The sequence below is a fragment of the Nomascus leucogenys genome, chromosome 22a (assembly GCF_006542625.1).
Source record: "Nomascus leucogenys isolate Asia chromosome 22a, Asia_NLE_v1, whole genome shotgun sequence".
Lineage (NCBI taxonomy): Eukaryota > Metazoa > Chordata > Mammalia > Primates > Hylobatidae > Nomascus > Nomascus leucogenys.
Genome location: NC_044402.1, coordinates 62,047,640 through 62,071,342, shown reverse-complemented (window position 1 = coordinate 62,071,342; position 23,703 = coordinate 62,047,640). Strand labels below are relative to the sequence as shown.

General features: G+C 41.9%; 1 protein-coding gene and 1 pseudogene across 5 annotated transcripts in view; both read right to left on the bottom strand.

Annotated features, from left to right (window-relative positions):
* ELOVL5 (ELOVL fatty acid elongase 5) overlaps window positions 1–23,703 on the bottom strand; it is an 80,685-nt gene that overhangs the window by 45,986 nt on the left and 10,996 nt on the right. The window lies entirely within an intron of this gene.
* On the bottom strand, window positions 19,298–22,514 carry LOC105738548 (annotated as a pseudogene). Its single transcript, XR_001114375.2, has one exon. The product of XR_001114375.2 is annotated as a 40S ribosomal protein S16 pseudogene (transcript).

The following is a 23,703-nucleotide window of genomic DNA, read 5'->3' as shown; positions in this document are numbered from 1 at the left end:
GGGGGGACACAAACCTTCGGTCCATAACAGAGAAGCAGTTTTCCATTTAAGAGATAAACGAATGACTGTTTACAGAGTCTAAAGAAAATTGACACTTTTAAAAAAACCTAGTCTCTAAGGTGAATCATTTTCATTCATATAGTCAAGTTATCAAAACACATAATCTTCACTTTATGAAAGGGTTGTACTATTGTAAATTAGTCATCTGGCCTTTGGAAAATGATTTTTTGGAGAAATGTTACATTAGTTGTTCTTGAACTTCCAGGGGTTCCATATCAATTGTGAAAATCTGATTAAAGCAAAAGGGAAATTCTCTCCATCTCAAAATGACAGAGAGTTTGGATTAAACTGACTGACATTTACAGGGTCCCCCAAATCCCAGTAGTCCCCAAGTTAAAAACCCTAGCTGTCAGTGGTGGACAGATCTCCAGACCAGCCCTAAACTACTTAACTCATAATGAAGTGGCAGCAATAGGACTAGATTCTCACCATTTCTATGAGAAAGATATAATCTGTAATATGTATAATTTCAGTTAGAGTTCTCCAGGATCTGAAACTATACTGTAATAGCATACACTGTAATATTACCTTGGGCAAGCTGCTAAAACTATATAGACTTCAGTTTCCCAACTCATAAACATGGGGACAATAATGCTTATACCTCATGGAGTTGCTGTGAGGATTAAATGCGATAATAAAATTGTATGAAGTATTTGGCATAATGCACAAACACCTCAATTCGTGGCAGCTATTTTTATCATCATCAGAAGCACACATTCATCAAACATACATTTAACACACTGTCACAGGCACTGGAGACACAGAAATCCACAAGACTACAAATCTGCCTTCAGAGAGGTCAAAAGTCTCTAGCAAGGGAAGGAGAAACAGTAAATTACTGTAATAAAGTCATCTATGTACCACGACAAAGTATGTACAGGAGAAAAGGATGGGTAGAGGTGGGGGGATTAATACAGAGCAGTCAATTCTGTATGGGGACCAGTGGGTCAGGTGGAGCTCTGCAAGGAGAGTAATATTTAAGGCTTGCTAGTGGGGATCAGACAGAAGGCAGAGGTGAAAAGGTGAAAAAGTGAAAAACGATGCTGGAGAAGGAGGTAAGAGCTCCAGAGTTTGTTTTTAAACTGGGGGTTGGTAAAGACGGGATGACAGTGGGGGCGAGAGGCTGAAAACAGGGTGAGATCAGCATCAGGTTGGTTAAAAAAGGACTGCAAGAGTCCAGATGAGAGATGGGGGCCCTCCAAAGGCACAGCAGGAGAGGGAATGCAGGGGTCACATGGGAGAGATGTCCAGGGTGGGCAAGGTGAGGGAGTCCAAGTTTTTGGTTTCTCACGCTGGAGGGGGGTGCCACATAGTGAGTGAGGAAGCATGAGGGCTGTGGGTGTGTGGAGGGGTGGCAAGCAGACTGCAAGGAGAGAATACGGAAAGTTCTGTCCACCTAGAACTTCACCACTTTACTAATTTTATTAATAAATTGATTATAGTCTGATGTGTATGTTTCATAACCTGTTCGATTAGGAGGCATGTCATATAGTTTGAATTAGTGGAGTGCAAGTTAGTGGAAATTCACTGTACTGAGATGTTCTCTTACAGGGAAAAATAAGAAAGATAAATTGTACATTAAGTTCATAGTGTTAAATGTTATTAAGAAGTTCATCCTTAAGCTAGGACCTAACCCACACATTTGTTTAGGGACTTATGTATTCCTGTTGTCCTAAGAAAACATTAAGCCAGCTATGCTCAAACATGAATTACACACTTCAGGAGGTTGAATTATTTAGCAAATTGCTATTTCCTTCACTAAATGGTCTGCTAATGACTGAATGCTTATAAGGAAGCTTTCCGAAGTGATTTCTCTCACCCCATTAACGTCTCTCCAAGAGAACCAGATAACCATTTAAAAACCTAATCCAGCCCACTATTTCAAATGATGGGTTTTTCCCCCTTATTTTCAAGTCCTTTTCTTTGCAGAACATAATAATGCTAATAGCAACTAACACTCACTCCATCCTTACTATGTGCCAGTCTTTCTGCTGTATATTTACAAGGATAATCTCAGTCCTCATGCCAGCCCTCTCACAGATGAGTACACCCAGGCAGACAGCCACTGTCACCTGTCCAAGGTTACACTGAGAGGAGGCCAACTGACTCCAGAGCCTACTCTTTGAACCACTACATTCTACAATAAATTTTTTTCTATAGTAAAATGATGTTTACTATAGAAAATATGGAAAGTAGAGAAAAAATATTTATTTCATTTTGAAGTAAAAACAAAAAGCTACCAAGAGTGTAGCTGAATCCACGTTAACCCTTCTACCATCTATAATTAAGTGGAGTGATCTTGGGCTAGTACATGTCTGAAAACCTCAATCTCCTCACCTGGAATATTCTCTTCAAATGGGAAGAACATGAATACCTAATCAGATGAGATGGTTCATGTACAGCATTTAGCATGGAGCTTTGCTATTAGCATATACAAATTTACATAAATATATTTACATAAGTAAACATAATTTTATTTCTTCTACCTTTTTCTACACTTTAAAAAAGCACATACTTCCAGCCTGGGCAAAACGGTGACACCCCACCCCATCTCTACAAAAACTACAAAAAATTAGCTGGGAGTGGTGGTGCACACCTATGGCCGCAGCTACTCAGGAGGCTGAGGTGAGAGGATGGCTTGAGCCCAGGCGGTGTTGGCTGCAGTGAGCTGTGACTGCACCACTGCACTCCAGCCTGGGCAAAAAATCGAGACCCTGTCTCAAAAACATAAAAATAAAATAAAACAAAAAAGCACATACTCGTAAGCTTAAATTTCAACACTAAAGCAGTCATTTTCCTTTTTTTCAACTTTAATAGTATATTTGATTTAACACAATACATCTAAAATATTATCATTTCAACATGTAAGCAACATAAAAATACTTTACATTCCTTTTGCACTATGTCTTTAAAATCTAATATTTTACATTTATAGTCCACTCATGTGGACACTCAATTTTCATTGGAAGTATCTGATTTGCAGGCCGGGCGTGGTGGCTCACGCCTGTAATCCCAGCACTTTGGGAGGCAGAGGCGGGCGGATCATGAGGTCAGGAGATCGAGACCACGGTGAAACCCCGTCTCTATTAAAAATACAAAAAATTAGCTGGGCACAGTGGTGGGCACCTGTAGTCCCAGCTACTTGGGAGGCTGAGGCAGGATAATGGCGTGAACCCGGAAGGCAGGGCTTGCGGTGAGCTGAGATCCCGTCACTGCACTCCAGCCTGGGCGACAGAGTGAGACTCCATCTCAAAAAAAAGAAAAAGGAAATATCTGATCTGCATTTAGAGCTCATAAGATTTGCAACTGCGAAAGTGGATTCACATACTCAAGTTGTTTCAAACACTTAGAAGTTTTAATAGTTGAAAATCAATAAAAAATTAGAAACTTTCTCAGTCATTCTAGCCACATTTCCAGTGCTCAGGGGCAACATGGCTACTAGGTACCATAACTGAGAGTGCAGCTCTAAAATGCTCTCCTCCCCAGGGTTACTTTAGACATTCAGTTTTAAAAAATGTGTATGGATGTTGGCTTTATTTCTCATTTAGAATATAATTAATATTCCCTATTTCCTTCTTGATTGGTCCCAAATTCCTTTATCATCTGGAGTTCTCATTTAGTTCACTGCACTGTGCTGGTTCGGTATAATGAGATCAGTTCTGGGCTAGGGCCCTCTCTTGAACTCCTATTTCAATATATTACTCAAACCCTGCTCTCCTCCTCTATTTTAATTGTGTGCAGCCCTTTGTCATCTTTGTAAACACTTTATATTTTCAGAGTACTCTCATACTATCTGGTTTGATCCTTGGAAATGTGTAAGTAAGATGAAGGTTTGGTTTTAATCCTATGAATCTACCAGGTTTATATATTTGCCCAAGTCACATAGAGATGAAGCTGGATTGATTATAACTCATATTTCTGGCCAGGTGCAGTGGCTCATGCCTGTAATCCCACCACTTTGGGAGGCTGAGGCAGTCTGAATCCCTTGAGCCCAGAAGTTTGAGACCAGCCTGGCCTACGTGGCAAAACCCTGTCTCTACTAAAAATAAAAAAAATTAGCTGGGTGTGGTGGTGCACACCTGTAATTCCTGCTACTCAGGAGCCTGAGGCACAAGAATCACCTGAACCCAGGAGGCAGAGGTTGCACTAAGCCAAGATCGCACCACTGCACTCCAGCCTGGGTGACAGAATGAGACTCTGTCTCAAAAACAAAACAAAACAACCCCACATTTCTTTTTTTTTTTTGAGACGCAGTTGTGCTCTGTTGCCCAGGCTGGAGTGCAGTGGCGCGATCTCGGCTCACTGCAAGCTCCTCCTCCCGGGTTCACGCCATTCTCCTGCCTCAGCCTCCAAGTAGCTGGGACTACAAGCGCCCACCACAGCGCCCGGCTAATTTTTTGTATTTTTAGTAGAGACAGGGTTTCACTGTGGTCTCGATCTCCCGACCTTGTGATCCACCCACCTCGGCCTCCCAAAGTGCTGGGATCACAGGTGTGAGCCACCACGCCCGGCCAAAACCCCACATTTCTTAACTTTCGTTCCAGTGTCTTTTCTACTATGCTAGGACATAGCATAGTAGAAAAGGCTTCCTTCCACAGATATCAGGCCCCACCTCTTACTAGTCCCACCCAATCATATATTGAATTGCAGGCAGCCTTAAAAAGTTCTCAGGACTGAAAAAGCAAATCATCTCTAGTATTTGCTGTGATTACCAGAAATTAACTCCTAAGAAACCAGCTTATTATCCCAATGTTTATTTTTTTTAAATGATTGAAAATATTCACTTTAAAAACAGGATTCTTGAATTCATTTAAACTACTGTCTTGCAGTAAGGTGGCCAGAAGGATCACCTCTCATTTATGTATATGGAGACCCATGAGAAAAATAGGGAAAGAGCAATTACAATGGCAACAGCCAACTGAATCCTTCCACCAACTGGATTCTTTGATGAACTGCTGCAGAAGCTCATCCATGCTTGTGATAATCACCAGACAAGAGATCCCTGCCTTCTTCCTTACGTAAGATGTTCTGTTGGGTATGAAGCAAGAGGTCATACTCGGAGTTGACAGTCCATGCCATACCCAAGAGTATGTGTACTGCAGAGACATTTCCAAATAACGTTACCTGTGACAAGAGGGTTAAATCCCACAAGCAGGGTCAGTCCTGCAAGTATCATGTGCATCACCATCCACAGTTCTGCATTTGGATCATTTACCTGCACGAAGGCTGCCAGCAATCATTTTCATGAACCAAATTTGACTTCTGAAGCAACATTTATATACTTTTATTTATTCCTCCAATATTAGACATTTAATGTTTCCAAGGTTTCACTATTTTCAAATAATACTGCAATAAACATCTTTACACATAAAACTTTAGCTGTATATTAAAGTATTTCCATGGGTGAGACTCCCAGAAATTGGCCAATTAGGTCGAAGAGTCTTAGAATGCATTGCAAAATTCCTTTTCAAAACATTTTTATGTATTAATGTTCCCACTTGCAAGGTCTATGTAAACAGCCTATATAACTGCACCATTGCCATAACTGGACAATCTCATGAAGAAAAAAATTTTTCATTCATTTAGTCTAATGTAAAACACTATACTAGTATGTCAGAAATATAAATCATACAGAAATCCCAACAGCTGAATAAATAAACACTATATGCACTGAAAATTTGTGTAAAGAGCCATTTCGGCTGACACTGGTAAGAGAAAAGTGAAATGGCAAATTGTGTGTGTGCTCTGCTTGCCTAAGGATTAATTTGTGAACATAAGCTGGTATTTGTTAACAGGTCACCTATGTTAGGAGCCTTTCTTTCTCTCAGGTTATTAGTACATAGTAAATAGAACTGTCTGCATTCCACAAAAACTCCCCCTCAAACCAAGGAGCTAAGTCTAGTTATCAATTTTTAAAACCTCTAAGAAGTATTATGCTTCACATGAACAACAGCAATCCTTGAGAACAAATATGGATTTTAAAAAGCACAGTTCAAGCATTTGTTAAATATCTATTCTGTCTGGGGACATGGACTGTCATTTAAAAAACTGAATCTACAAACCCATCCACAGCTTTACAGGAACCCTGTAAATAATGGAAAATTCACTTCTGGTGAGAGAGGCACAAAACTACCTTTAAAAAAGGCAAATTTTTAAAGTAAGAACTTGAAGTAAGAAGACTCTTCCAGTTTTTTTTTAAATTATATATACAACATTTGGCAGAAGACAGGCTATTTTTGCTAATCAGTAGCTGAGTCAGCCAAATTTGGTTTATGTTATTAGTATTATTATCAATAAAGCAGCATAAAACAGCTTGATTTTTCCAATCCCATGTGGAGGAACTAAGTGAGCAGTTGGAAAAATATTTTTACTTGCTCACAGAGAGATTTCATACTCATGTCACAGGACACAAATGAGAAACCCCAAAGAGTCCTCTTGCCTACACTTTTCGGCTCCATCACCACACCTAGAATAAACGAACAGCATAAAACACAACAGCTTCCATTTAGAATCAACCAACTCCTAACCTGGGCGTTAAAATCCTCACGAGGACAACCAGACCACTATCTGGGAATTATGTCACACTGAAAAAGAAGACTCCACCAGCAAAACATTGGTCAAGTACTAAGATAAGCTATCCAAGGTTTAACAGGAAACGGCATTAACTCTGGCCTAATTTGTTACAGCATCAAACAAAGCTTGCATCATTACAGATTGTAATGCTTCACTAATGAGTTAAGAGGATTTCATTATGAAACCATAATATTCTTCCTTTATTGAGTCCCTTGCTTCAGGACCATAACACCATTAAAAATAGAAAACACACCACGGATAATAATCATAGTAGCTAACATTGAACACTTAATGTGTGCTAAGCATCGTACCACGCACTTCACATCCACTATTTAATTTAATCTTCTCAGTAAGCTCAGTTACCGAGCCTGCACTTGTTGGAAAATGGGATTCAAACCCTGGATGTTGGCTCCACAACCTGCATTTTTAACTGTCAATCACATTGAGATTAAATTTAACTGTTAGGAAAATACAAAAATGCATCAAACTAGCAATCTACAGATACCTGTAACACACTACTGGGTCCCAAGTAGTAGTCTAAGATTTAGGTGAGGAACAGTTTATGCCCAAGACAATCTAACACCAAGACAACGGTGTAAAAAATAGAATGTCAGTGAGTCAATAGTTACATTAATTACAATGTTTATGTGACACTTAATTTGGTTTTTCTTCCCCATTCAAATGAATCATCAGATTTTGGCATCCTAGAAACAGGATAAACGAGGTCATGTTAATTCTCAGGTAAGTAGGCCTGCCTAGACATGACATAAAAGCAAATACAGTGATAACATGATCTCAGTGAAGCTATGACTAAAAAAGTCTCAAATAGAAACTTCATGGAATGAGAAACGGCTCTACCATGTCCAATACTAGCCAGCTTTTTTTTTTTTTTTGAGACGGAGTTTTGCTCTTGTTGCCCAGGCTGAAAGGCAGTGGCATGATCTCGGCTCACCGCAACCTCCGCCTCCCGAGTTCAAGCGATTCCCCTGCCTCAGCCTCCCGAGTAGCTGGGATTACAGGCGCCCGCCACCACACCTGGTTAATTTTTATATTTTTAGTAGAGATGGGGTTTCTCCATGTTGGTCAGGCTGGTCTCGAACTCCCGACCTCAGGTGATCCATCCGCCTCGGCCTCCCAAAGTACTGGGATTACAGGCATGGGCCACTGCACCCGGCCCAATATTAGTCAGTTTCCAAAGCCAGGATAAGTAATAAGGTTTTCCCATATCCCTTTTAAAATATGGATATGCAGAATTTAAGAAAATCAGTTATGGGTCAGGTGCAGTGGCTCACGCCTGTAATCCTAGCACTTTGCGAGACTGAGGCAGGCTGATCACTTGAGGTCAGGAGTTCGAGACCAGCCTGGTCAACACAGTGAAACCTTGTCCCTATTAAAAATACAAAACCTAGCCCGGCATGGTGGCACACGCTTGTAATCCCAGCTACTCAGGAGGCTGAAGCAGGAGAATTGCTTTAACTTGGAAGGCGGAGGTTGCAGTGAGCTGAGATTGTGCTATTACACTCCAGCCTGGGAGACAGAATGAGACTCTGCCTCAAAAAAAAAAAAAAAAAAAAAAAAAAGAAAAACAGTTACAGATCTCTATCTATGGATATTGATTACGTAAGTTTATATAAATAAAAATAACATTTAAAAACATGGATTAAATAGAGTTAAAAGAATTGGGGACCGGGCACAGTGGCTCACAGCTGTAATCCCAACACTTTGGGAGGCCGAGGCAGGCAGATCGTTTGAGCCCAGGAGTTTGAGACCAGCCTGGGCAACATGGAGAAACCCCACCTCTACAAAATATAGGAAAATTAGCTGGGTGTGGTGGTATGTGCCTGTGGTCCCACCTACTCTGGAGGCTGAGGCAGGAGGATGGCTTGAGCCCATGAGGTGAGGCTGCAGTGAGCCAAGATGGCACCACTGCATTCCAGCCTGGTGACAAGAGGGAGATCCTGTCTCAAAAAAAAAAAAAGGAAATAGAATCAGGAAGGAGGGCAGAACACTGGTCTATAACAACGACTCTGGGATAACTACTTAGTCTTAGTTTGGAGAGAAAGCAGAGGAATGGGCTATCATACCAAAAAAAATAAGAATTTCTTCATCTCCAAAGTGTATCAAAAAGGAAAAGAATTAGCTTGAGGTTTGACAGAAGAAACTTGCAGAGAGATGATATGCAAACACCAGAAAAGGCCTAGGGTGATATTGCATATAAATAAGTACCCCACTCTCTTCAATGGCTGGGGCGTACAAATTAACCCGAAGCCAAAGACTTCTTTTCTGGACACTGATAACCCTGTTCCATCTAGACTGAAACAAGGTAGAAAAGCACTGTGCTAAAAGTCACCTGGTCTCCCTGACTATGCCCAGCACCCTAAGTCCACTCGCTAACATGAATGTCCTATCCTACTGGTAAGTTTTCAGGGAGGTTGCTTCACAATTTATTCTCCAAAATGCCACGTTTCACACTCAGTTTACTAATGACCACTTCACATGTGTCTAGATGTCCTATCCAAGGACAGGACAATTTATGGATAAATACAGCCAAAGAGAATCATGTGTGATTCTTCAATCTAAAACATAACTTCTAGGCTTAAGATACCCATTACTGTGTCGTAAGCCAAATATCTGATACTTATGTCCAAATGTCGTTTTCTAAAAAAGTGCCCGCATCTTACCTATCATTTATGGAACACCATGAAGGTGATGTGATACCGCACCCTGTAGATATTTATGCCTGTCAAGTATTCATAAGCACTCTTCTGGATGGAGTGAGCCTGAGAGAGTTTCTGAATGACCGAAACTAGACTCACATGAAAAGTTAATTTCCCACTAGCACCCAGTCAGAGACAGAGTCATAGGGCTGAGGGCTTTGCTCAGGAGGGAGATCCAGGCTTGGGACAAAGGGAGAGGCTTCACCAGAGGAAGGGGTCTTCCACTGTCACTTAAGAGACTGGTAGGTTTGGGTAGGCCAAGGAGCAGGGGAAAGAAATAAGGAAATTGCTACTCAAGAAGTGGAGGCAGGAGTGGGCTGCCACAATCTGGGAAGAATTGTGACACTTGGTAGGCCTGAAAAGTGTCTCAAATTTTACCTCAACTTTATTAAGCAGCCATGTTAATTGGCTGGCATGTGTTAAACATTCCACTCGACCAGAAAACCAAGTTGGCAATGATTTAAGGCACATTAAAACGTGGATGCTCCATAAATATTTGTTAAATGAATTAACTCTGGACAGAGCATCAGGGAAGACTTCATGCAAGTGGCATTTGGCCAGGTTATTAAGGACTTTGCAGGGTGGAAGGCCTAGAAGGCAGAATGGTTGGTGGATAGTTCAAGCAGAAAGCACAGCATGAAGAGATACGGAGGTGTGAAAGGATACAGTAGACAGAAAGGGTAGGGTATCAGAATAACTCAGTCATCTCTTAGCCTGTTGAAGCTATCATCTTGAGCATCTTATAAATATCCACGTCTTCCTAGCTGCACCACCAAGGCCCATTTTCTTTCCTGTGGACTCCCAGCTGGCTTTCAGGCACTCATTCTTGCCTCCTTCTATCCACCTCCACATTGCACCTGAGTTCTTTTTAACCACCAAAATCAGTGGGGCCACTCTTGCCTGAAGCTTTTTGTCGCCTTGCTCTCTGGATACAGCCTACAATCCCTCACTTGGCTTAGAGGCCCTTTCACACCCAGGCCCACACCTGCTTTCCCTAGCCCAACTTCTGCCCGCCCCTCTTGCTCACTGCCCCCAACCCCACCCGTTTCCTTTTCACGTTCTGCAGTGTGTCCTCGACTCTGGCAGCTCCCAAGCAGGGAAAGCTCCCTTACCCGCCTGTCCCGCTTCCCCTCTATCTGTGCACACCAGAGAAATCTTCCCTGATTCCTCCTGCAGAGCCCCAGACTAGGTTAGGTCCCTCTGTGTACATTCTAATCATATCCCAAATACAAATTATTTAACCTGTGGTTAACATCTAAGTCCTTGAGGCATTATGTATCTGTGGGATGACTGTGAGGCTGAAAAGCAGCCTGGAAAGCAGTTTTGCCCTAGGCACCAGCAAGTACAGTGACTCAGCCATACTGGCCTTCATGAGAAAGCAGAAAAAACCCAAGGTCTGCTTTCCCTCACCTTGCTTCCAGCAGAGCAGGAGGCACTCACATCAGGCACTTGGCACCATTACCCAGCAGGGCAAGATTACAGAACTTTTCACCTTGCTTGCAACTTTAGAAACTGTGTGTCCACCACTACTGCAGCAGACAGTTATGGGTGACGCTGACGTACAAACAGATGAGATGACTCTACTTTAGATGAGCTCATGTTTCCACACGCATTCTCTAACTGAGGACCCCAAATGGACCCAAATCCTTTGAAACAGGATATTCTGCTCCCTCTTATGACATGTTTCTATCCACCCACTCCTCCTGTCTGCCTTCCCTAGCAGGCAGTCTGCCATCACCAAAGCAGCCCTTTGTCCCCACCCTCCTTGCTCAGGCTGGAACCTACAGTCACAAATAATCCTGATGCCCAACCTACCCCTGTGGCGCCTCACTGCTAGGTAAATCCAACAAGCAGAATTGATGGTTTTGCTGAGATCTGGACAGTCCCTATGAATCCCTTAAAAGTTCTCCTCCTTCAGTGGTCACTCTTCACACGCTACAACAGGGGTGGATGAAACTTGAAAACATTATGCTAAGTGAGAGAAGCCAGATACAAGAGGTCACATATTGTATGATTTCATTTATAGGAAATATTCAGAACAGGCAAATCTACAGAGACAGAAACAGATGGGTGGTTGTCAGGGGCTCAGGAGAGGAGAGAATGGCAAGTGGCTGCTAACTGGCAGTGGTCTCCTTTGGGGTTGTGAAAATGTTTTGGAATTAGAGGTGACTGTGGCAAACAACACTGTGGATGTACTAAATGCCACTGAGTTGAACATTTAAAAATGGCTAATTTTATATTATGTAAATTACACTTCAATTGAAAAATTTCAAATAACTTTTTAAAAAGTCCCTCTTCACCCTCCCAATTCATAGAGTATCTTTCCATCGCTCTGCTTATACTCTGGATCTTTTCCCATTTCTTTCAAGAATTTATTCATCTCCCATTTGCCTTTTACCTTCCATTTCCTCTCTCGACTGGATCCTTTTTTTCTGCTGACAAATCAGCTCCAGTGTTCAACCTAAAAATCCTTCCCTGAACTTTATTTTCCCTCAAATCTCATTTACAACGATCCCAAGACCCCATAAAAGTCAGCCAATTATCAATAGCCTCCACTTTTCCACCTCCTATACCCTTCTAGTTCCGTTTCCAGCAATAAGACAACCACAGATAGTAAAAAACCTACCGGCTACCACACATAAAAAAACACTCTTGTTAAAATGAATGAACCTACAAATTTAAAAAGAAACTGCCAGATACCTTTGGCATTGCACTGCCCAATGAGACAGACAAGGGCACAAATAGCTATTTAAGTAAACTGAAATGAAAAACTAAAAATTCTGTTTCTTAGTTGCATTAACCACATTTCAAATGCTCAAAAACTAGTAGTTAGTGACTTCTATATTGGATAGTGCAAAATATATCCCATTAAAAAAAAAATCTGAGCATCTGGAAATACAGTAGCTCAACTGTACTGATACCTGATTCAGGTATCAAAGAATCTGAGGTTATAAAAATCTTAAAAGAATTCCTTAGAGTAAAATCAAGAGAAGGCTGATGCTCTATTTACAGCCCCCAAAGTAGAGCTCTAGTTGATCTGACATTATACAAAAAAGGCCAGAGGAAATCTTTTTGTAACACATAGAATTAAAGGTTAAATGGTTACATAAAACAAGATGGAGATGTGGGACATGATGCAGCAATTTTTTATTAAAACAAAGGCATTATCCAAAATCAACAGTTAAAAAAAGGTCAAGCAGTATCTATCCAAGAGACAGGAACAAAAAAGAAATCAGCTATTTTAAAACTATTCCAAAAGGTTGCTAGGCTGGAAGCCTAAATACTGTAATGTATAGACAGCAAAGAGAAAGAGATGAATTAAAAAAATAAAATGAACATCTAAAAAGCTATTAATGCTACACTGAGACCTTAATCTCTTCATTTACTCCTTGCTGTTTTGGGTTTTTATTTTAAAAACTGACCACTACAGCCTTCCCATAGAGCACTAAAGCAAGCAACCAGTGTTGTTAAGAGGACGTAAGCTTGCTTTTAAATACTGTCCTATCTACAAAAAGTACCTTACAGATATGTTCATTTGATAAAACAACCAAAACCAGCCCACCTGGTGAAGTTCACATGTGAAGGTGACACACATAGAGCCTGTGGCATAAAACACGAAATTTATTTAGGCAGAAGGAAACAGGAGGCAATGGCTGCTGAAGCAAGAAGGAAAAATGTTTTTATAACTAAGTAGAAGGGTGGTCCTTTAAAAATGCAATAAATGGCCAGGCGCGGTAGCTCACGCCTGTAATCCCAGCACTTTGGGAGGCCAAGGCAGGTGGATCATGAGGTCAGCAGATCGAGACCATCCTGGCTAACATGGTGAAAACCCATCTCTACTAAAAAAATACAAAAAAATTAGCCGGGTGTGGTGGCGGGCACCTGTAGTCCCAGCTACTCGGGAGGCTGAGGCCAGAGAATGGCATGAACCTGGGAGACGGAGCTTGCAGGGAGCCAAGATCACGCCACTGCACACCAGCCTGGGTGAAAGAGTGAGACTCTATCTCAAAAAAAAAAAGCAATAAACAGGACCTATTACATGGATTCCCAAAGAGTAGTCCAAACATCCCTGAAAGTCCCCAGGCCCTTTTCAGGAGTTCTGTAAGACGGAAACTATTTTCATACTACTACTACTACTAAGAGATTACTTTTTCACTGTCACCAAAAATTTTGAAAAATACGTTTTTATATTTTGAAATATATTTTGAAAAATATATACTTTATTATCATACAACAGGTTAGTTATTTTTAAATGTTTTCATAATTGTTTTAAACCTGTATTTTAAAACAATTTAAAATTGATTTCTAATAAAGTAAATACTAATAGATATAATCCATATAAATAAAGCTTTTTGAGTTTCTCAGTAACATTTAATAGTGCAAATCTTATCTTTTTTTCTTTTTGCTTTTTTAAATGTTTTTCTCTCAGGCCACTTTGTCTAAGAATAGTATGTCGGCCAGCTGCAGTGGCTCATGCCTATAATCTCAGGACTTTGGGAGGCTGAGGCGGGTGGATCACCTGAGGTCAGGAGTTCGAGACCAGCCTGGCCAACACGGTGAAATCCTGTCTCTACTAAAAATAGAAAAATTAGCCAGGCATGGTAGTAGGCACCTGTAATCCCAGCTGCTCGGGAGGCTGAGGCAGGAGAACTGCTGGAACCCAGAAGGCAGAGGTTGCAGCGAGTCGAAATCACGCCATTGCACTCAGCCTGGGGGACAAGAGCAAGACTTCGTCTCAGAAAAAAATAAAATATAAAAAAGAGAGAATAGTGTGTCTTCAGACCAAAAAGTTTGAGAGCTGTTGTATTAAAAACTGCACATAGAATTTTCCTCTTCTGTAAGATTTTATTTCTAAAAAGACATTACATACTTAGCTTCTTATCTTAATGGCAAATATCCCAAATATACTTTAAAAATAAAGAGCTTCTAGGCCGGGCGCGGTGGCTCACGCTTGTAATCCCAGCACTTTGGGAGGCCGAGGCGGGCGGATCACGAGGTCAGGAGATCGAGACCACGGTGAAACCCCGTCTCTACTAAAACTACAAAAAAAAAAAAATTAGCCGGACGTGTTGGCGGGCACCTGTAGTCCCAGCTGCTCGGAGAGGCTGAGGCAGGAGAATGGCGTGAACCCGGGAGGCGGAGCTTGCAGTGAGCCGAGATTGCACCACTGCACTCCAGCCTGGGCGACAGCGAGACTCCGTCTCAAAAAAAATAAAAAAAAAATAAAAATAAATAAAGAGCTTCTACGGACACGTCACTTAACAATGGCAATACATTCTTAGAAATGTGTCACTAGGCAATTTCATCATGAGAACATCATAGAGTGTATTTACACAAACCTAGATGTATGGCGTACTACACATGCAGGCTATACGGTACAACCTATTGCTCCTAGGCTACAATTAACCTGTTCGGCATGTTACTATACTGAATACTGTAGGCAACCATAACACAGTGGCAGGTATTTGTACAGCTCAACAAAGAAAAGGTATAATAAAAATAGAATATAAAAAATAAAAACTGATTCACCTGTACAGGGCACTTACCATGAATAGACGTTGCTCTGGTCGAGTCAGTGAGTGGTGAATGACTGAGAAGGCCTAGGACATTACTGCACACTGTAGACATTATAAATACTACACTGAGGCTAAACACTACGCTGAGGCTACACTAAATTTATTTTAAAATTTTTTCTTCCTCAATAATAAATTAACCTTAGCTTACGGTAACATTTTTTTCTTTATAAACTTTTTTTTTTTTTTTTTTTAGGGACAGAGTCTATGTTGCCCAGTGGGGCTATCCACAGGTGTAATCATAGCTCACTGCAGCCTCGAACTCCTGACCTCAAGTGATCCTGCCTCTTCAGCCTCCCGAGTAGCTGGGACTACAGGTGCACGTCACTGTTCATGACTTTTACAGACTTTTACATTTTAACTTTTGACTCTTTTGTAATAACACAACACAAATACATTGTATAGCTGCCCAAAAATTATTTTCTTTATACTCATTCTGTAAGCTTTTTTCTATTAATTTTTCTTTTAAAACTTTTTTTTTCCTTAAAAACTAAGACAGAAACACACACATTAGCCCAGGCCTACTCAGGGTTTTTAATATCACTGTCTTCCCTTCTACATCTTGTCCCACTGGAAGGCCTTCAGGGGCAATAACGTGATAACAATGCTTTCTTCAGGAATACCTCCTGAAAGACCTGCCTGAAGCTGTTTCACAATTAACTTTATTTTTTGGTAAGTAGAAGGAGTACTCTTTAAAATAATGACAGGCAGTGGCTCATGCCTGTAATACCAACACTTTGGGAGACCGAGGTGGAAGGGCTGCTGGAGCCCAGGAGTTGAAGATCTGCCTGGGCGACACAGTGGGACCCCATCTCAACAAAAAATTTAAAAAGCCAGGCATGGTGGTACATACCTGTGGTCCCAGCTACTTGGAAGCTGAGGTGGGAGGACTGCATGAGCCCAGGAAATCAAGCCTCCAGTGAGCTGTGATTACACCATTGCACTCCAGCATGAACGACAGAGCGAGACCCCATTTCCAAAATAAATAAATAAAAATTTTTAAAATGATAAAAGTATAGTAAATACACAAACCAGTAACATAGTTGTTTATTATCCCTATTAAGCACTGTATATGGTACGTAATTGTATGTGTGATACTTTTATAGAATTAGCAGTGCAGCAGGTTTACACCAACATCTCCACAAACACATGAGTAATACACTGCCCTAGGACATTAAGATGACCCCTACTTCACCAGGCAAGAGGAATTTTTCAGTTCCATTATAATCTTATGGGACCACCATTATATATGCAGTTCATCACTGACCAAAATATGGTTATGCAGTGTATGACTAGTCTTTTTTTTTTTTTTTTTTTGAGACGGAGTCTTGCTCTGTTGCCCAGGCTGGAGTGCAGTGGCGCAATCTCAGCTCACTGCAAGCTCCGCCTCCTGGGTTCCAGCCATTCTCCTGCCTCAGCCTCCCGAGTACCTGGGACTACAGGCGCCCACCACCACGTCCGGCTAATTTTTCGTATTTTTAGTAGAGACGGGGTTTCACTGTGTTAGCCAGGATGGTCTCGATCTCCTGACCTCGTGATCCGCCCGCCTCGGCCTCCCAAAGTGCTGGGATTACAGGCGTGAGCCACCGCGCCCGGCGCAGTGTATGACTAAACTTGTCCTTTAGCAGTTAAATGAAACTTGGAGTACACCGAGTTTAAAAATCTAACACTCAAATATTTGAAGTTTGTTAAAATGGTCATTTTGGAAATAAGCTAATAATAATGAATAAATCTTACACTAAATATACTGTAACTGTATTAGTCTGTTTGGTGTTGCTATAAAGGAATATCTGAGACAGGGTAATTTATAAAGAGGTTTATTTTAGCTCACAGTTTTGCAGACTGGACAAGCAGCACAGTGCCAGCATCTGCTTCTGGTGGGGCCTCAGGAAGCTTTTACTCACTGTGAAAGGTGAAGGGGGACCAAGAGTGTCACATGGTGAGAGAGGAAGCAAGACAAAGAAGAGCAAGAGAGAGATGCCAGGCTCTTTTACACAACCAGATCTCACATGAACTCTTTACCATGAGAGGGCATCAAGTCACTCATGAGCGATTCGCCTCCATGACCCAAACACCTCCGAGTAGGCCCCACCTCAAACATTGGGGATGAAATTTCAACATGAGATTTGGAAGGGACAAACACCCAAACTACATCAATAACTAGAAATACTCTGTGAAATAAGTTGTTACAGTTCTCTACTAACTCGTCAAGTTACATTCAGTATGGTATTAAGAGAAATTCAACCCAATCAGCAAAACAGGAGTGAGGTGATTTTCACATTATTGGTAGGCATAAAAACTGAGTTTCTTTAGCAACAGCATGATACTAACTCTCCTTCCAAATGAGGACGCTCCTCATGGAGACTTAATCACCAAAAACTAAAATTTAAAATCATAAATAATGGGAGAAGCAAATTTCCTGTGGTTAAATCACATTAGGTAGTACTGCAAATAGAAAGTATTCAATTATCAACCACTACATAAATGCTGAAGTGTTGTTATACATGCAAACATATACACAGAAAGGAGGAGAAGGAGGGAAAAGAGGTGGAGAGAGAATGGAGAGGGAGTGAAACGGAGAGGACCAGGAGAGAAAGAGAAAGAGGAGTGCGTAGAGGAGTGATCACTCAGAATGAAAGTCAAAAATTCATTTTTCTGATTTCAACTTGCCACAACACACACTTTTTGGAAACCAAACTTTCCATTTACCTACCATGTCAGTCAGTTTTCATCAGGTACTAGTTTCTTTGGCTCTGTTTGCTAATCAGTTCAACCTGTATCATGTAAGAGATTCTTCAAAACTTTACAGAAACACGAAAGCCACCCTCCCCAAAAGGGTACAGCTACAGGGTGGCTTGGGCCACTATGTGCCCCCAGCATTAGTGGCTGAAGCTCAGCTGACTCCTTAAAGCCAAGACCTGGCTGAAGGAAGAAAAGCAGGTCAGCAAGGGGGGAGAGGGGAGAGAATGAATAATAAGGTAGGGAGAAAATTACATGATACTCGCTTCTCTAAAATAAGAATCTGGGAGTGACATTCCACCTCTCCAAGCATGTCTTTCAGGGTTGGGAAGAGTATCCCTTTGCAAGAGAACGGTGTTAAAGAGAGTGTTAATCCTGTGTGAACCTCAACACTTACCTGCTATAAAGGTGGATTACATATCCTCATGGGTCATGAAGAAACTCACTGCTTTTAAACTAGACCTCTGAAAGATCACTAGTTCACAGCCACAGGATCATTAGTTCACGGCCACAGAACAGACACTTGCAGGTTTCTCCCAACAAAATGCTTGCTGTTTGGTTTCGTAGTTTGGAAAACATTACAGAGAAATGCCTATAAAACCAGGTAGACTGTCTCATTAGAGGAAACCAACTTGATCTGAAGAATGGGGAAAAAAATCATGACTGTTTATAGTGGACAGTACAACTGAGACGTTAGTAATGGGCAAGGCACCAAGAACAGGACCAAGACTGTCTCCTCCCTCTCTGTTTTAAATCGTGCTGCATCAGTTTGTTTTCAGGGGCTTTGTCTTATAGGGATACTGATTGATGTAAATGAATACTCACAATTTAGCACACATAAATCTTATTTTTATCAAATCAAAGGACAAAGGGAAGGGAGAACAAGAAATTTAACTGGTCAACTTAGAACGAATGGGCTCTCTTGTTTTAACCTTATTTCCCTTTCTGGAGAATAAAAGTAATGATAATTATAATTAAAGGAGTTTTCATGTGTGGTTTATGGAAGTCATTACTCTATTAGTCACGTCCCATATCTATACAGGATTTAAAATTTTTAAATTATACTTGGTGCAGTATTCATTGAAAGTCTTTTTCACCTGTAAGCTCAAATTCCACGGTGAAACAACATTAGGTAGAAGGACAGTGACCAGGGAGAGATAAAACAACTATGATACCACGTCGCCTGTCTATTGACCTTCCTGTCTATGGTATCCTAGAAAACGATCTCTAATGTCAATATGGTCTACAGTGGCTCTGAAATTGTTTCTCTCCCATTTCCCAGGAAATAGGCTATACTTTAATCACTGCAACCAAGTTAATTGTGAAGGACAAAAAACTTCTGAAACCAAAAACTCTTAGGTTGTAAACATGTCCAAAAAAGTGTTTGATACCAAACTGACATTTTAAAAACAGAATTTAACACGTTATAGCAAGTAGAACCCATTTCCCCTTTTCCAGCACAAGCCATCAAGTTCTGTTTGGGGCTTCAGCCTCCCAAACTCAGTTGGAGAAATCTTACAGTATGAAAACCCAGGAGACAGGGGCCACAGCCTGGACCAAGAGACCAACCAGAGCCACAGAGGCTCCTGAGAAGACCTGCAACACAGGGTAAAATATGCAAGGGAGGGCCATATAACTTTTATCTTTACTTATTTTAATTTACTAATATTTAAGTATTAACCTATTTTTATTAAATTTTTGTGGCTACGCAGAATTCAAATTGCAGCAAAAATCATTCAGGGCTAAACACTGGAAAAATCTCTTAATTCTAAGGTACATGACACATTGGACTCAAAAACAGTTGCTGAGTCCCTTTCACTGGAGAAATTTAAAGAAAGGGTATAGAAAAGTTTTGACCAATTCCACCCAATCCTGCATCCCCAATTCCAATCTCAAGGACCAGTTTCCATCTGATCTCTCTCCACCTACAGATGGTGGTCCTGAATCTCAAAATCAACAAACCAAAAACTGAATCCATCATCTTCTCACACCTGGTTTTTCCTTCCAACTCCCTCATTTCTGTGACCTGCCCCATAACCTTACCAGGAATCCAGCCCCCAAAGCAGGGTGGACTCCTCCCTCTGTAATGGACACCAGGATTCAGGTCCTGTTGCTGGCTCCAAAATGCCCACAATGCCCTGTTCTCCCAAATTAGCACATTCAACAGTGACATAAAGGAAAGAGTTAGACAGAGAAATGATATCTGGTGCTGCTCCACAGCTAGCTGTGTGATTCTAAGCAAGCCATTTAAATTCTCATTCTTGGTTTCATCACCTATTATGTGAAAACGCCAAATTATTTCTAAATTCCAAGCTCTATGGGATTTACAGGATTTGCATCCACTTCTCTTGATCCCCAAAGCCACCACTATGTAGTTGAAGGCACCATCATTTCCCAACCAGATTAGTACACTCTCCTAGTGGATCTTTCCTGCCTCTAGTCTTGTGCTGCTCCTCACCCCCTGAAAGCACCTGTCTAGGTTACTCACCTCCAGAAACCAGTTAAAGGCCCCGGGGAAAATGACCAAACCCATCCCTGTGGCCCCAGGGCCCATGTGATCAGAACCCTGTCTCCCTCTGGCTTCCCTGGTCTACTTTCTGTTCCTCATATGCTCCTCCATCACCCAACTACCTGCCCCCTTTGCCTCCGAGCCTTTGCTTCAATACTCTGCCCATTTCCTCAGTCCACAGAGATTCTTGCTTAGTCTCCAGGCAACGTTTCCTGATCCCCTCCCCCACCCCACCAGTCTGATTTAGTGTCCTTCCTGTTTACTCGCAGGGCACACCTTCGCAGACCTCTCAGAGGCCTTGTCACTGTAAGTATCCGTTTATTTTGTCACTATCCTTCCCCAGGACTCTCAGTTCCAAGTGAGTGGGGACTGCTGGTCTCGTCCACCACTCATGGCACAGACAGCTGGTTCTTGCCCAAACTCTATAAACAGTAGCAGTACTTCTAGCTGCACATGGCCACGCAGAATCAAGATGAGATTTTCCAGCCACCTGCAGCCACGGGGTGATGTTCTAGCCAATGAGACATAAGCAAAGTTATCTGGAGGCTGTTTCTGGGAACTTCCCGTAAAAGAAAGCACCATCAGTGCTTCTACTTTCCGTTTCTTCTTTCATCCTGCTGCTTGGAAGACGGAGGCCACACTAAGCCTGACAGATGTATGATGAGCAAGGAATTTACGCCGGGTCATACTAGCCCTGAACCATCCACCCTGCCTTTCATGAGAGACATACACTTCTACTTTGTTTTGGGATACCATTATTCAAACCACTATTATTTTGGCATGTCCATCACTGCAGCTGAACCTAACTGCAACATACACGGCCATACCTGTAGTATAATAATAAACTACCTGTTGATTCGAGTATATACCTCAAAATTCCTGAGTCTTTTTACTGGTAACTGTATTGTCGCGTGTCTCTGTGGGGTCCACATTCCTTAGCAGAGGCTAACACAGACAAATAACCAACACTGAGTGGGTTTAAGCGATCAACAAATACCGACCAAGTGGCTACTGAAGTAGATAAGTAAGCTCTGTCCGACACATACGGTGTACTTTAGCCTGGGCTCAATGTTGCTGCCAACCAAAACAAGGTTAAAGAAGAGGGCCAGGCCAGGCACAATGGCTCATACCTGTAATCTCAGGATTTTGGGAGGCTGAAGCAGGCAGATTGCTTGAGCCTAGGAATTCAAGACCAGCCTGGGCAACACGGTGAAACCCTGTCTCTACCAAAAATATAAAAAATTAGCTGGGCATGGTGGTGCTTGCCTGCAGTCCCAGCTATTCAGGAGGCTGAGGTAGGAGGGACACCTGGGCCTGGGAAATTTGAGGCTGCAATGAGCTGAGATAGTGCCACCGCACTCCATCCTGGGCAATGGGAGTAAGAGTGCCAGTTTCCACGACCATTTTATTACGGAGTATTTCAGTGCCTAGACATCAAAGTTCACCCTATTCCGTCCTTGGGAACAGTGCCACCAGACTGGTCTATCATTGGTATATTCTACCTGAAAGCCCTAACAGGTAATATGCAGGTAAGTAAGGCCCTTTAAAATAACAGCACATGTCATCTCTGCTTCTAGGGCAGGTGGGATGTCTAGCAATTTTTTTTTAACCTTAAAGACCTTCAACCATTGTTTACTATAAAGGTAAACCTTGATCTTTGTGATGGGCTTACTGGTAGGATTTCTGCTAGTGAGCACAGGCACCAGGGCCTGCAAATTTCCTGGATTCATAGCAACAGGGGTGAACCACCAGCAAGGTCTGGTGAGGGTGTCTTTGATCTCCTCGGAAGCCTCATCTACATATTTTGGGTAACAGGGCACCAGGGCTTTGGAGATGTACTGAAGGACAGCATAAATCTGAACCATACAACCACTACCCTTTGCACGAACATGGATGTCCATTCCAGCAAGCTGTTTCTTGTCCAGAAGCAGACCTAATTCCAGTGGCTTGTATTGCAGTGTGAGCAGCTTGATCATCTCCAGGGGCCCCTCGTTCATCTTGATGAAGCCATTGCCACATCTGCAGAGCACCACAGCTATGGCCATCTTCTTGTATCTGAAGATCTGCACAGACTGCAGCCAACAAGTCCTTAGACGGCATATCTCCAGGCATAGGTAAGAGCTCCTCATTGCACCATGCCACAACAGGAAAAGGTGTCTAGCAATTTGTATGGTCTGAGAGCTGTTGGTGTTCTACTCCTTCAGCTGGAAGCAAGGCAACTGGCCTTCTAAAGTCTCCTGCCCAGGTAAGCTCTTCATTTGTGAAACATTATGTATTCTCAGGCTATCAAGGCATACTCAGCTTCACACAGCCATTAGCACATATTATAGGACTGGTTATATTTGAAAGGTACATATGTATTTACAGAAACATTCAGGCAAATAATTGCTAGATACCTACACTATGTGCCAGATAAACATGCCAGACACTACGCAGGTACAACCTCATCTAATGTTTAGGAATCAAGAAAACAGAGGCAAGGAACCAAGGAGAAATTGTAGTTGTCCAGGAAGGATCTGACGTGCTATGGAAGGCTGGGGCAATGTGGGGAAGGGCAATAAGCTTAGAAGGACAGAGAGTATGAATGAGTAATACTTAGTGACCGACAGTTGAGCAAAGTTTGGTAAGAGCATGGTTGATGAGAGAGGAGAACACAAGCATTGCTTCCAGCTTAATGGCTTGGGCAAATTGGTGGAGGATGGTGCTCCTGACTACGTTGGCCAACAGAGGAGGTATGCGGGGCACCCAATGATGAAAAGGTATGAGTCTGGACCTCAGAAGAAATAGACGGGCTAGAAATAAATATCTAAGGGTGAATGGTGGGTGAGTGGATGGATATTTGAATCCATGGGGCAAGTGGATCATGCAATGAGATTTGGTCTTCTGACAGTACTTTGCAACTGTTTGCCTACATTTAAAATTTAATATGCCAGTCCCATTTCTTAAAAAGATGGTAAGTTCAAGCCTGAACTCTGTACCAGGGGGTCAACAAAAAGTACTTACCTTACTGTCACTAGTCACATCCAACTTCCCTTGGGTCACACTGAGCCTATTCTAAGCCCTTGCAAAGGGAACAAAGGGAACAAAAAGAAGCTGCTTTTTGTTTCTACTCCTTGCAAAAGGAAGAAAAGGGAGCTGCTCTGAAAATGAAACCATCACAATATTTATCACATTGTCCTAGAAACATGAGGTCCCGGGATAATGTCTTTACGGGTCTTTCTGGAGAAGCTCAAAGGGCATCTGTTTCAAAGGGCAACTTCCTTCTTGGATGAAGCATCTTGTAGAGAAGACAATCAATGGCCAAGGCAGGTAACAGACACCAAGATACTACACACGCCTCGAATGGTTCCCTTAAAGCCTGAGCTTAAGCAGTCTGGGCTCTACTTCAATCATATTCTAAACATCTAAACCAAAAGACTGCAATTGCAAATAACAGGGAGACAAATATTCAAAAGGCTTTTAAGCAACATTTTCTGCTACGGGCAACTGCTGATGATTCTTATCTGAGTGCAGTCTCTTAACTGATGTGATT